Here is an 11,593-nt window from a genome sequence, read left to right on the forward strand (position 1 = left end):
TCTAGTAGACATTCAGACATTCTAGTAGACATTCAGACATTCTAGTAGACATTCAGACATTCTAGTAGACATTCAGACATTCTAGTAGAACATTCAGACATTCTAGTAGAACATTCAGACATTCTAGTAGACATTCAGACATTCTAGTAGACATTCAGACATTCTAGTAGACATTCAGACATTCTAGTAGAACATTCAGACATTCTAGTAGAACATTCAGACATTCTAGTAGACATTCAGACATTCTAGTAGAACATTCAGACATTCTAGTAGACATTCAGACATTCTAGTAGAACATTCAGACATTCTAGTAGACATTCAGACATTCTAGTAGATATTCAGACATTCTAGTAGACATTCAGACATTCTAGTAGAACATTCAGACATTCTAGTAGACATTCAGACATTCTAGTAGACATTCAGACATTCTAGTAGAACATTCAGACGTTCTAGTAGACATTCAGACATTCTAGTAGACATTCAGACATTCTAGTAGACATTCAGACATTCTAGTAGACATTCAGACATTCTAGTAGACATTCAGACATTCTAGTAGAACTTTCAGACATTCTAGTAGAACATTCAGACATTCTAGTAGAACATTCAGACATTCTAGTAGACATTCAGACATTCTAGTAGAACATTCAGACGTTCTAGTAGACATTCAGACGTTCCGGAATGCCTGAGTCTACAGGGCTACATGAAAGAGTAAAGACATAGAACATGTAAATAGAACACATGAACCTGTAAAAAGAACAAAGCATGATGGTAAAGTGTCATTTGAGAATATGCGGTGTGGCTGCTTTAGTAATCCCCTGTAATTGTTCACATTGGAGAATTGGTAACGAGTCACTGCTGAAAAGACAGCGCCTGTCTCTGTTCTGGTCTGATATACCAACGTGTGTATGTGTGTGTGTGTGTGTGTGTGTGTGTGTGTGTGTGTGTGTGTGTGTGTGTGTGTGTGTGTGTGTGTGTGTGTGTGTGTGTGTGTGTGTGTGTGTGTGTGTGTGTGTGTGTGTGTGTGTGTGTGTGTGTGTGGGTCCCAAATGGAAATGTATTCCTTATACCCTGGTCAACAGTAATGCGCTATATAGGGAATAGGGTGCCGTTTGAGACACGCCAGTAAAGAGTCTGTAGCTCCAGCCAATCAGCAGGAAGGCATTAGAGACATCTTTCAGATAAAACAATTTGTTTCACATTTTAAAGGGGCAATCTGCTGTTCAAACAACAACTAAGTGGACACCCGCCACTGTAAACAGCTGAGGGATGAGGTTGGACAACCACTCTCAAATTCATACAGTGCTATGGATGCAAGGACTGACCATCCATCAAAATGACAGTTTCAACCGTGTTTTTGAGGCTCTGCAATGTTTGTTTGACAGTTGACCTGTCCAGGCCACACCAGGACAATCAATGGTCAAAACATCACTACAAAAAGGGAAATACAGAAATCAGCAACTGTTAAAATATGTGGATATCCACAGAGCACCGACACACAACAGACACCCAACCACCACATACACATCAAAGACACACACACACACACACACACACACACACACACACACACAGCAGACAAACAACAGTCACACAGCAGAGCGTTTAGCAATCTGTTTTGTCCATTCCAGATGTGGGTCACCAGTTAATCCCCTGATGTGATGATGTCAGCGCTCTATCAACAGCCCATTCTATTAGAGAGGGAGGGGGGAGGGGGGAGGAGGGGGAGATTCAGGGTGGGATAGAAGGATGGGGAGAAAGGGGGGTAAAGAGAGTGGAAGAGAAGGAGGTGGGGTGGGGGTGTCTGCTGACAGTGGTTTCTGAACTCCAGTCCTTCATCTCCAACTGGCTCCAGCTGTGACACACTGCTCTCTCTCTCTCTCTCTCTCTCTCTCTCTCTCTCTCTCTCTCTCTCTCTCTCTCTCTCTCTCTCTCTCTCTCTCCCTCTGCCACCCTGGCTCCGATAGAAACTAGAGCACTACATCACTTTAGTGCAGGCTACATCATCATCATCGTGGTCCTCTCCTCTAATAGAGACGCGTCAAAGTTCACGTCGCACCAAAACACAGCGCGAGACCGTCGACGACGGCGTAAAAAGACTGGCCTTGACCCATTTAACCGATCAAATCTCAATCAAATCTCAAACCTTTTTACATCCGCAGTGTTGTTATTTTGACTAGATAGGCTATTGTTATCATGTCTGACTGCAGGAGGCAGTGGAACCGGGAGAACGAGCTACCGGTCTACCTGGCAGGACCGATTACAACCGGGCCGAACCAACGGAAATCCTACGGGATGTTTTCCTCGGCGGATGGCACCTGCGACAGTAAGACTGTAGACTGTGATAACTATGCCGCGGGAAGAAGAGGAACCAGGACTCCCAGGAGCGTCAGCCGGGACAGGCTCCTCGACCACTCCGACGGCGAAGTTCCTGAGACGGCTAGTGAGGCCAGTGAGGTCCGGGGGGGCGGTTCTCAGGTCAACTCACCCGGGGAGAGAGAGGATGGGAGGCCGGGTGTGGAGATTAAGTACCCGGCAGGGAGGCAGTGTCACTCCGGTCAGGAGAATGGAAAGGTAAAAGGAAACAGTTTTTTTTGTCGCCCATGTTCATAGGCCAGCTCTGATTAAAAGTAGGGCAAATGGCTTGTAGATGCTACATTTCCGTGTATAGCCTACTCTGTTCTGCATTGCGATGCAGTCAGCTAGGCTGTTCCTAAAATAGGCTACGCAGATTTTCTAGGCTGCCCATATCACCTGAACCGGTGACAGCCAGGTAGGCTATTAGGCTATGTGTGTTGATGAATTGAACTGCGCCGTTTTGGCAGCTATCCCAGCCTCTGTCACACACACACACACACACACACACATACACAGAGAGAGAGAGAGAGAGAGAGAGAGAGAGAGAGAGAGAGAGAGAGAGAGAGAGAGAGAGAGAGAGAGAGAGAGAGAGAGAGAGAGAGAGAGAGAGAGAGAGAGAGACTGAACATCCTGGCGCCTCTGACTGCACTGCACCGGAAGACAAAAGGAGGTGTTGCAGCTAGGGCGTTCTACCCGGCTCTGAGTTCACTGTCTGCGGGAAAAGAAAAAGAGAGCATGTCCTGTACTGACCACCAGGAGAATGGTATCCCCCACCTTCCGGTAAGACTCCCACCTGGCGGGGCTGGCCTTCGGGGGGGCGGGCGGGCTGGCTAGCGCGGAATAGCCATTGTGCTGTCAACAGCCTACGGCGCTGTCCATTTCAGCACCACATTCTTAGCCTAACCTGTCACCCCTCGAGGTTCCTAGGTAGGCTATAGGCTTACAAAATGTGTATTTTAGGAGCTAGTTTTTGTTTCTTATATTCTGTTTTACAGAGAAACAATGATTATAGCCTAGATTAAGGGCACGCTGTGGTTGCCGATGGCAACAGGGCGGCACTGCTGGTGCTACCAAACTATAGCCTAGGCTAGATGAACCCCAGCTCCTGATACCGTTGGCGGGGATTACATTCTTAGTGTCGCCGGTTGATAGCAAGCAGCTTGAGTAGTAGGTCTGTGTGATATCTGCCCTGGCCCACTCTCCCCATTTCAGCCAGCCAGGCCACGTAATGTTAGACCCCGTCGCGGAGAGAGGTGACCAGTTCTGCCGCGACGTGTCAAGTCGATGCATCCGTTCTCGCCGCATCGCGCTGCCTGTCTCCGTCTGACATTGGTTGAGTTGTTGTCAGGGATTTACTCTGTGTGAAGAGCTGACGTTTTATATAGTGCTGCAGGTTGGAATTAGAAAGACAATAGTCTGGGGGGGGGGGGAGAGAGAGAGAGAGAGAGAGAGAGAGAGAGAGAGAGAGAGAGAGAGAGAGAGCGAGAGAGAAACAGAGAGACCGATGTAGAGTGTTCTAGCTTGTGGAGAGAGAGCTGTCTTGGTTTTATTATTCTGACAGGGGATAGCCTAGCATAGTTGGTGTATTCAGAAAACAATCCATGCAACTAGGTATTTCAATTGTGGAAAACGTGGAATAAAGCTATTAATTGAATACATGCACAGCTTTCAGGCTCCTTGGTAATGTTTGGATATAGTCTGTAGTATGTATGTCTGTAGTGTAGTCTGGCCAGCGGTGGGAAAACTACCCAATTGTCATACTTGAGTAAAAGTAAACATACCTTAATACTCAAATAAAAAGGAAAGTCACCCAGTAAAATAAGTCTAAAAGTATTTGGTTTGAAATATACTTAAGTATCAAGAGTAAATGTAATTGTTAAAATATACTTAAGTAAAAGTAAAAGTATAAATCATTTCAAATTCCTTATATTAAGCAAATCAGACGGACCGATTTTCTTGTTTTTTTAAAATTGATTTACAGATAGCCAGGGCACACTGCAACACTCAGACATCATTTACAGATAGCCAGGGTCACACTCCAACACTCAGACATCATTTACAGATAGCCAGGGGTCACACTCCAACACTCAGACATCATTTACAGATAGCCAGGGGTCACACTCCAACACTCAGACATCATTTACAGATAGCCAGGGTCACACTCCAACACTCAGACATCATTTACAGATAGCCAGGGTCACACTCCAACACTCAGACATCATTTACAAACTAAGCGTGTGTGTTTAGTGAGTCCGCCAGATCAGAGGAAGTAGGCAGAGAGACAGAGTGTTGCTCCAGACAGTCACATCTCCATGGTAACACTTCAGCCTGTAGACGATAGGCTACAGCACCAAAGAAGATAGACTGTTGGGTTGCCATGGAGACGTACCATCTTTCTCCTGGGCACTATCTGTAGCCGTGTATCCTTGACGGCGGGAGATGGCGGAACATCAGGGCGCCCTTTCAAAAGAAAAAAACACATCCTTCCTAATACTATCTGTCCCTATAGTTGTTGCAATGTTTCCATTCAGTAAGTTATTATCGATAATGTTCTAATATCACGACTGAAAACAATCTCACTCTGATACTCTCTCTCCACCTCTCCTCTCTTCCCCTCTTCCTCACGCTCTCTCTGTCTCTCCATGTTTCTCTTTTCCCACTCTCCCTCCCTCTCTCTCCCCCCATCTCTCTCCTCCCTCTCTCCCTCCCTCTCTCTCCTCCCTCTCTCTCCTCCCTCTCTCTCCCCCACCTCTCTCCTCCTTCTCTCCCTCCATCTTTCTCCCCACCTATCTCCTTCTCCCTCCCTCTCTCCCTGCCTCTCTCTCCCTTCACCTCTCTCCTCCTTCTCTCCCTCCCTCTCTCTCCCCGACCTCTCTCCTCCCTCTCTCCCTGCCTCTCTCTCCCCCACTTCCCTTCTCCCTCTCTCCCTCCCTCTCTCTCTCCCCCACCTCTCTCCTCCCTCCCTCTCTCCCTCCCTCTCTCTCCCCCATTTCCCCCCTCCTTCTCTCCCTCTCTCCATCCCTCCCTCCATCCTGTGTGCAGAGTGAGAGGTTGCTGATTAAAGGGGGTCGAGTAGTGAATGACGACCAGTCTCAGTATGCAGACATCTATGTGGAAGACGGCCTGATAAAGTAAGGACACGGGAGAATCTCAAATGCATTTCCTTTATTCCTCGGCTCCTCTATCATTGCCTCCTCAAACCCATTAGATGAGAAGGTCAGAGGTGACCGTTACAATAGAAAAACATCACTAAATGGAAGCTCAACATGGGGTCAAATGACACCCTATTCCCTATATAGTGCACTACCAGTGACCTAGGCCCTGGTTAGCTTCGATGCAACCAGGTGATGTTACTCAGTGAACATGGGGACGGGCCCTGGTCAAAGATAGGGAATAGGGTGTCATTTGGGACATATCCATGGTCTGCTCTTTCTCTCCCCCTGTTCACTAACCTCCTCACTCCCTCCTCACTAACCTCCTCACTGACCTCCTCACTCCCTCCTCACTCCCTCCTCACTAACCTCCTCACTGATCTCCTCACTCCCTCCTCACTCCCTCCTCACTAACCTCCTCACTGATCTCCTCCTCCCTCCTCACTAACCTCTTCACACCCTCCTCACTAACCTCCTCACTAACCTCCTCACTCCCTCCTCACTAACCTCCTCACTGATCTCCTCACTCCCTTCTCACTCCCTTCTCACTCCCTCCTCACACCCTCCTCACTAATCCTCCTCCCTCCTCACTCCCTCCTCACTAACCTCCTCACTCCCTCCTCACTCCCTCCTCTCTCCCTCCTCACTAACCTCCTCACTCCCTCCTCACTAACCTCCTCACTCCCTCCTCACTCCCTCCTCACTCCCTCCTCACTAACCTCCTCACTCCCTCCTCACTCCCTCCTCACTAACCTCCTCACTCCCTCCTCACTAACCTCCTCCTCCCTCCTCACTCCCTCCTCACTAACCTCCTCACTCCCTCCTCACTAACCTCCTCACTCCCTCCTCACTCCCTCCTCACTAACCTCCTCTCTCCCTCCTCACTCCCTCCTCACTCCCTCCTCACTAACCTCCTCACTAACCTCCTCACTCCCTCCTCACTAACATCCTCACTCCCTCCTCACTCCCTCCTCACTAACCTCCTCTCTCCCTCCTCTCTCCCTCCTCACTAACCTCCTCACTCCCTCCTCTCTCCCTCCTCTCTCCCTCCTCACTAACCTCCTCTCTCCCTCCTCTCTCCCTCCTCACTAACCTCCTCCTCCCTCCTCTCTCCCTCCTCTCTCCCTCCTCACTAACCTCCTCACTCCCTCCTCACTCCCTCCTCACTCCCTCCTCACTCCCTCCTCACTAACCTCCTCACTCCCTCCTCACTCCCTCCTCACTAACCTCCTCACTCCCTCCTCACACCCTCCTCACTCCCTCCTCACTCCCTCCTCACTCCCTCCTCACTAACCTCCTCACTAACCTCCTCACTCCCTCCTCACTCCCTCCTCACTCCCTCCTCACTCCCTCCTCACTAACATCCTCTCTCCCTCCTCACTCCCTCCTCACTCCCTCCTCACTAACCTCCTCACTCCCTCCTCTCTCCCTCCTCACTCCCTCCTCACTCCCTCCTCACTAACCTCCTCTCTCCCTCCTCACTCCCTCCTCACTCCCTCCTCACTAACCTCCTCACTCCCTCCTCACTCCCTCCTTTCTCCCTCCTCACTCCCTCCTCTCTCCCTCCTCTCTCCCTCCTCACTCCCTCCTCACTCCCCTCCTCACTCCCTCCTCACTAACCTCCTCTCTCCCTCCTCACTCCCTCCTCTCTCCCTCCTCACTCCCTCCTCACTAACCTCCTCACTCTCTCCTCACTAACCTCCTCCTCCCTCCTCACTCCCTCCTCACTCCCTCCTCACTCCCTCCTCACTAACCTCCTCACTCCCTCCTCACTCCCTCCTCACTCCCTCCTCACTCCCTCCTCACTCCATCCTCACTAACCTCCTCACTAACCTCCTCACTAACATCCTCTCTCCCTCCTCACTCCCTCCTCACTCCCTCCTCACTCCCTCCTCACTCCCTCCTCACTCCCTCCTCACTAACCTCCTCACTCCCTCCTTACTCCCTCCTCACTCCCTCCTCACTCCCTCCTCACTAACCTCCTCACTCCCTCCTCACTCCCTCCTCACTCCCTCCTCACTCCCTCCTCACTAACCTCCTCACTAACCTCCTCACTCCCTCATCACTCCCTCCTCACTAACCTCCTCACTCCCTCCTCACTCCCTCCTCACTAACCTCCTCACTCCCTCCTCACTCCCTCCTCACTCCCTCCTCACTAACCTCCTCTCTCCCTCCTCACTAACCTCCTCACTAACCTCCTCACTAACCTCCTCTCTCCCTCCTCACTCCCTCCTCTCTCCCTCCTCACTCCCTCCTCACTAACCTCCTCACTCCCTCCTCTCTCCCTCCTCACTCCCTCCTCACTAACCTCCTCACTCCCTCCTCACTCCCTCCTCACTAACCTCCTCACTCCCTCCTCACTAACCTCCTCACTCCCTCCTCACTCCCTCCTCACTCCCTCCTCACTAACCTCCTCTCTCCCTCCTCACTAACCTCCTCACTAACCTCCTCACTAACCTCCTCTCTCCCTCCTCACTCCCTCCTCTCTCCCTCCTCACTCCCTCCTCACTAACCTCCTCACTCCCTCCTCACTAACCTCCTCACTCCCTCCTCACTCCCTCCTCACTAACCTCCTCACTCCCTCCTCACTCCCTCCTCACTAACCTCCTCTCTCCCTCCTCACTCCCCCCATCTCCCTCCTCACCAACCTCCCCCTCCCTCCTGACTCCCTCCTCACTAACCTCCTCTCTCCCTCCTCACTCCCCCATCTCCCTCCTCACTCCCTCTACCACCCCTCAAACCTCTCATCTCTCCTAACCCTCTTCCCTCTCTCCTCCTCCCTGTCTCCTCTATAGACAGGTGGGTGTTAACCTGGTGGTGCCTGATGATGTGAGGGTCCTGGAGGTTAATGGTGGTATGGTGATACCTGGAGGTATAGATGTCAACACCAGTCTGATGAAGCCTCACCGGGGCTGTCCACCTGTAGATGACTTCTACCTGGGCAGCAGGGCGGCGCTGGCAGGGGGCACCACCATGATCAGTGAGTGGGGACCACGTGATAGTGACACACACACACACACACACACACACACACACACTGGCGCGCATGCACGCAGCACACACACACACACACTGGCAGGTGTTACGGACGTCACGTTGCCTGCTTAGCCAGAACCACTTCCTCCTTGTTCGGAGCGTACTGGGCTGAAACATGACCTCTATTTTACAAGCACACATGACCTCCTCCCTCAAGCGTCTAGCCAATCAACACGCACACGCACACGCACACACACATATACACCCACATACACATACACACACATTCATACACACACATGCTTTTCTCATGAGCCCCCTGCTGCAAAGCTAAACCGCCCTCTGGGACAGATAAAGTTTAAAACTTGAACCTTTAACCTCCTGTGACCTCTATCCTCTGACCTCTGACCCCTCCAGTTGACCATGTGACTCCTCAGCTGGGTGACAGCCTGCTGGAGGCGTTTGAGCGCTGGCAGGAGTCAGCTGACAGGAAGTGTTGCTGTGACTACTCGCTGCATCGTCGACCTGCCGCACTGGAACCCGGGGGTCAAGGACGAGCTGGAGGTTCTGGTTCAGGAGAAAGGTAGGCCCTATTGATCACCTGATTGGTTGATTTATTAGTTGATTGGTTTTGGTGGGTGGGTTTATTGATTGGGTTGGTTGGTTCTGGTTCAGGAGAAAGGTAGGCCCTATTGATCACCTGATTGGTTGATTTATTAGTTGATTGGTTTTGGTGGGTGGGTCTATTGATTGGGTTGGTTGGTCCTGGTTCAGGAGAAAGGTAGGCCTATTGATCACCTGATTGGTTGATTTATTAGTTGATTGGTTTGGTGGGTGGGTTTATTGATTGGGTTGGTTGGTTCTGGTGCAGGAGAAAGCTAGGCCTATTGATCACCTGACTGGTTGATTTATTAGTTGATTGGTTTGGTGGGTGAAATTATTGATTGGGTTGGTTGGTTAGTTTTAAAGAAAATTTTATTATTATTATTATTTTATATGTATTTAATATTTAAAACATACAGTCTACTAGCAGTGAAGCCGCTCAACATCTACATCACATTAGTCATCTAACAGACTCCCATCCAGAGTTACACACAGAAGCAACCAGGGTCAACGCCCTGCTCAAGAGCACGTCGACAGATCTCCCACAAGGTCAAAAAACGGGGACCCGAACCAGCGATCCATGGTCCCTCCCACAGCTCCCCAAGAGCTGCCCCTTAAACATCTTTGACCGTCATTCTATCCCCCCACCCAGCAACTCCACTCCCACGTGTCTCCAATTCCACATCCCAACCCTCAGCCTCCCTCGGCCTCCCTCAGCCTCCCTCATCCTCCCTCAGCTCATCCCACCCACCTATCACTGCAGGCCACCCCTCTTCGGATTTCTACGCCCCATTTATCTTTCGACTATGCTGTGATGTTTAACATACAATTTCAGTCTATTAATCAAATAGAATCCACAGATTGCGAGTTGAAGATAAATACTTTTACTAAGGGTATTAGTATATTAGTAATTGACTGACCAGGTTGATCGGTGTCTTTTCCTCTCTCTCTCTCTCTCTCTCTCTGTCTCTCTCTCTCTCTCTCTCTCTCTCTCGCTCTCGCTCTCGCTCTCGCTCTCGCTCTCGCTCTCGCTCTCGCTCTCTCTCTCTCTCTCTCTCTCTCTCTCTCTCTCTCTCTCTCTCTCTCTCTCTCTCTCTCTCTCTCTCTCTCTCTCTCTCTCTCTCTCTCTCTCTCTCTCTCTCTCTCTCTCTCTCTCTCTCTCTCTCTCTCTCTCTCTCAGGGATCAACTCATTCCAGGTGTATATGGCCTATAAGGATTTGTTTCAGATGACTGACTCTCAGGTTGGTTTTATATCATATTGACAATTGTATTATAATGAAATGCTGCCTAGTGGTCAATTAAAACTCTATGTTAAGTAATGATGATCCCTCTTTTCTCTCTCTCATTCCACCTTTCTGTCTTCTGATCTCTTCTTCCCTCTCTGTCTCTCTCTCTCTCTCTCTCTCTCTCTCTCTCTCTCTCTCTCTCTCTCTCTCTCTCTCTCTCTCTCTCTCTCTCTGTCTCTCTGTCTCTCTCTCTCTGTCTCTCTCTCTCAATTCAATTTCAATTTAAGGGCTTTATTGGCATGGGAAACGTGTGTTAACATTGCCAAAGCAAGTGAAGTAGATAGTAAACAAAAGTGAAATAAACAATAAATATTGACAGTAAACATTACACTCAGAAGTTTCAAAAGAATAAAGACATTTCAAATGTCATATTATGTATATATACAGTGTTGTAACAATGTGCAAATAGTTAAAGTACAAATGGGAAAATAAATAAACATAAATATGGGTTGTATTTACAATGGTGTTTGTTCTTCACTGGTTACCCTTTTCTTGTGGCAACAGGTCACACATCTTGCAGCAGTGATGGCACACTGTGGTTTTTCACCCAGTAGATAAGGGAGTTTATCAAAATTGGGTTTGTTTTCAAATTCTTTGTGGATCGCTGTAATCTGAGGGAAATATGTGTCTCTAATATGGTCATACATTTGGCAGGAGGTTAGGAAGTGCAGCTCAGTTTCCACCTCATTTTGTGGGCAGTGTGCACATAGCCTGTCTTCTCTTGAGAGCCAGGTCTGCCTACGGCGGCCTTTCTCAATAGCAAGGCTATGCTCACTGAGTCTGTACATAGTCAAAGCTTTCCTTAAGTTTGGGTCAGTCACAGTGGTCAGGTATTCTGCCACTGTGTACTCTCTGTTTAGGGCCAAATAGCATTCTAGTTTGCTCTGTTTTTTTGTTTGTTCTTTCCAATGTGTCAAGTAATTCTCTTTTTGTTTTCTCATGATTTGGTTGGGTCTAATTGTGTTGTTGTTGTTGTTGTTGTTGTTGTCCTGGGGCTGTGTGGGGTCTGTTTGTGTTTGTGAACAGAGCCCCAGGACAAGCTTACTTAGGGGACTCTTCTCCAAGTTCATCTCTCTGTAGGTGATGGCTTTGTTATGGAAGGTTTGGGAATCGCTTCCTTTTAAGTGGTTATAGAATTTAACGGCTCTTTTCTGGATTTTGATAATTAGCGGTTATTGGCCTAATTCTGCTCTGCATGCATTATTTGGTGTTTTACGTTG

The 11,593-nt window shown here is 49.1% G+C and overlaps 1 pseudogene; it reads left to right on the forward strand.

The window, feature by feature from the left end:
• Positions 1–1,928: 1,928 nt before the first annotated feature.
• LOC123488613 overlaps positions 1,929–11,593 on the forward strand; it is a 14,281-nt pseudogene continuing 4,616 nt past the window's right edge.

Source organism: Coregonus clupeaformis, unplaced genomic scaffold (genome assembly GCF_020615455.1).
Source record: "Coregonus clupeaformis isolate EN_2021a unplaced genomic scaffold, ASM2061545v1 scaf2401, whole genome shotgun sequence".
Classification (NCBI taxonomy): domain Eukaryota; kingdom Metazoa; phylum Chordata; class Actinopteri; order Salmoniformes; family Salmonidae; genus Coregonus; species Coregonus clupeaformis.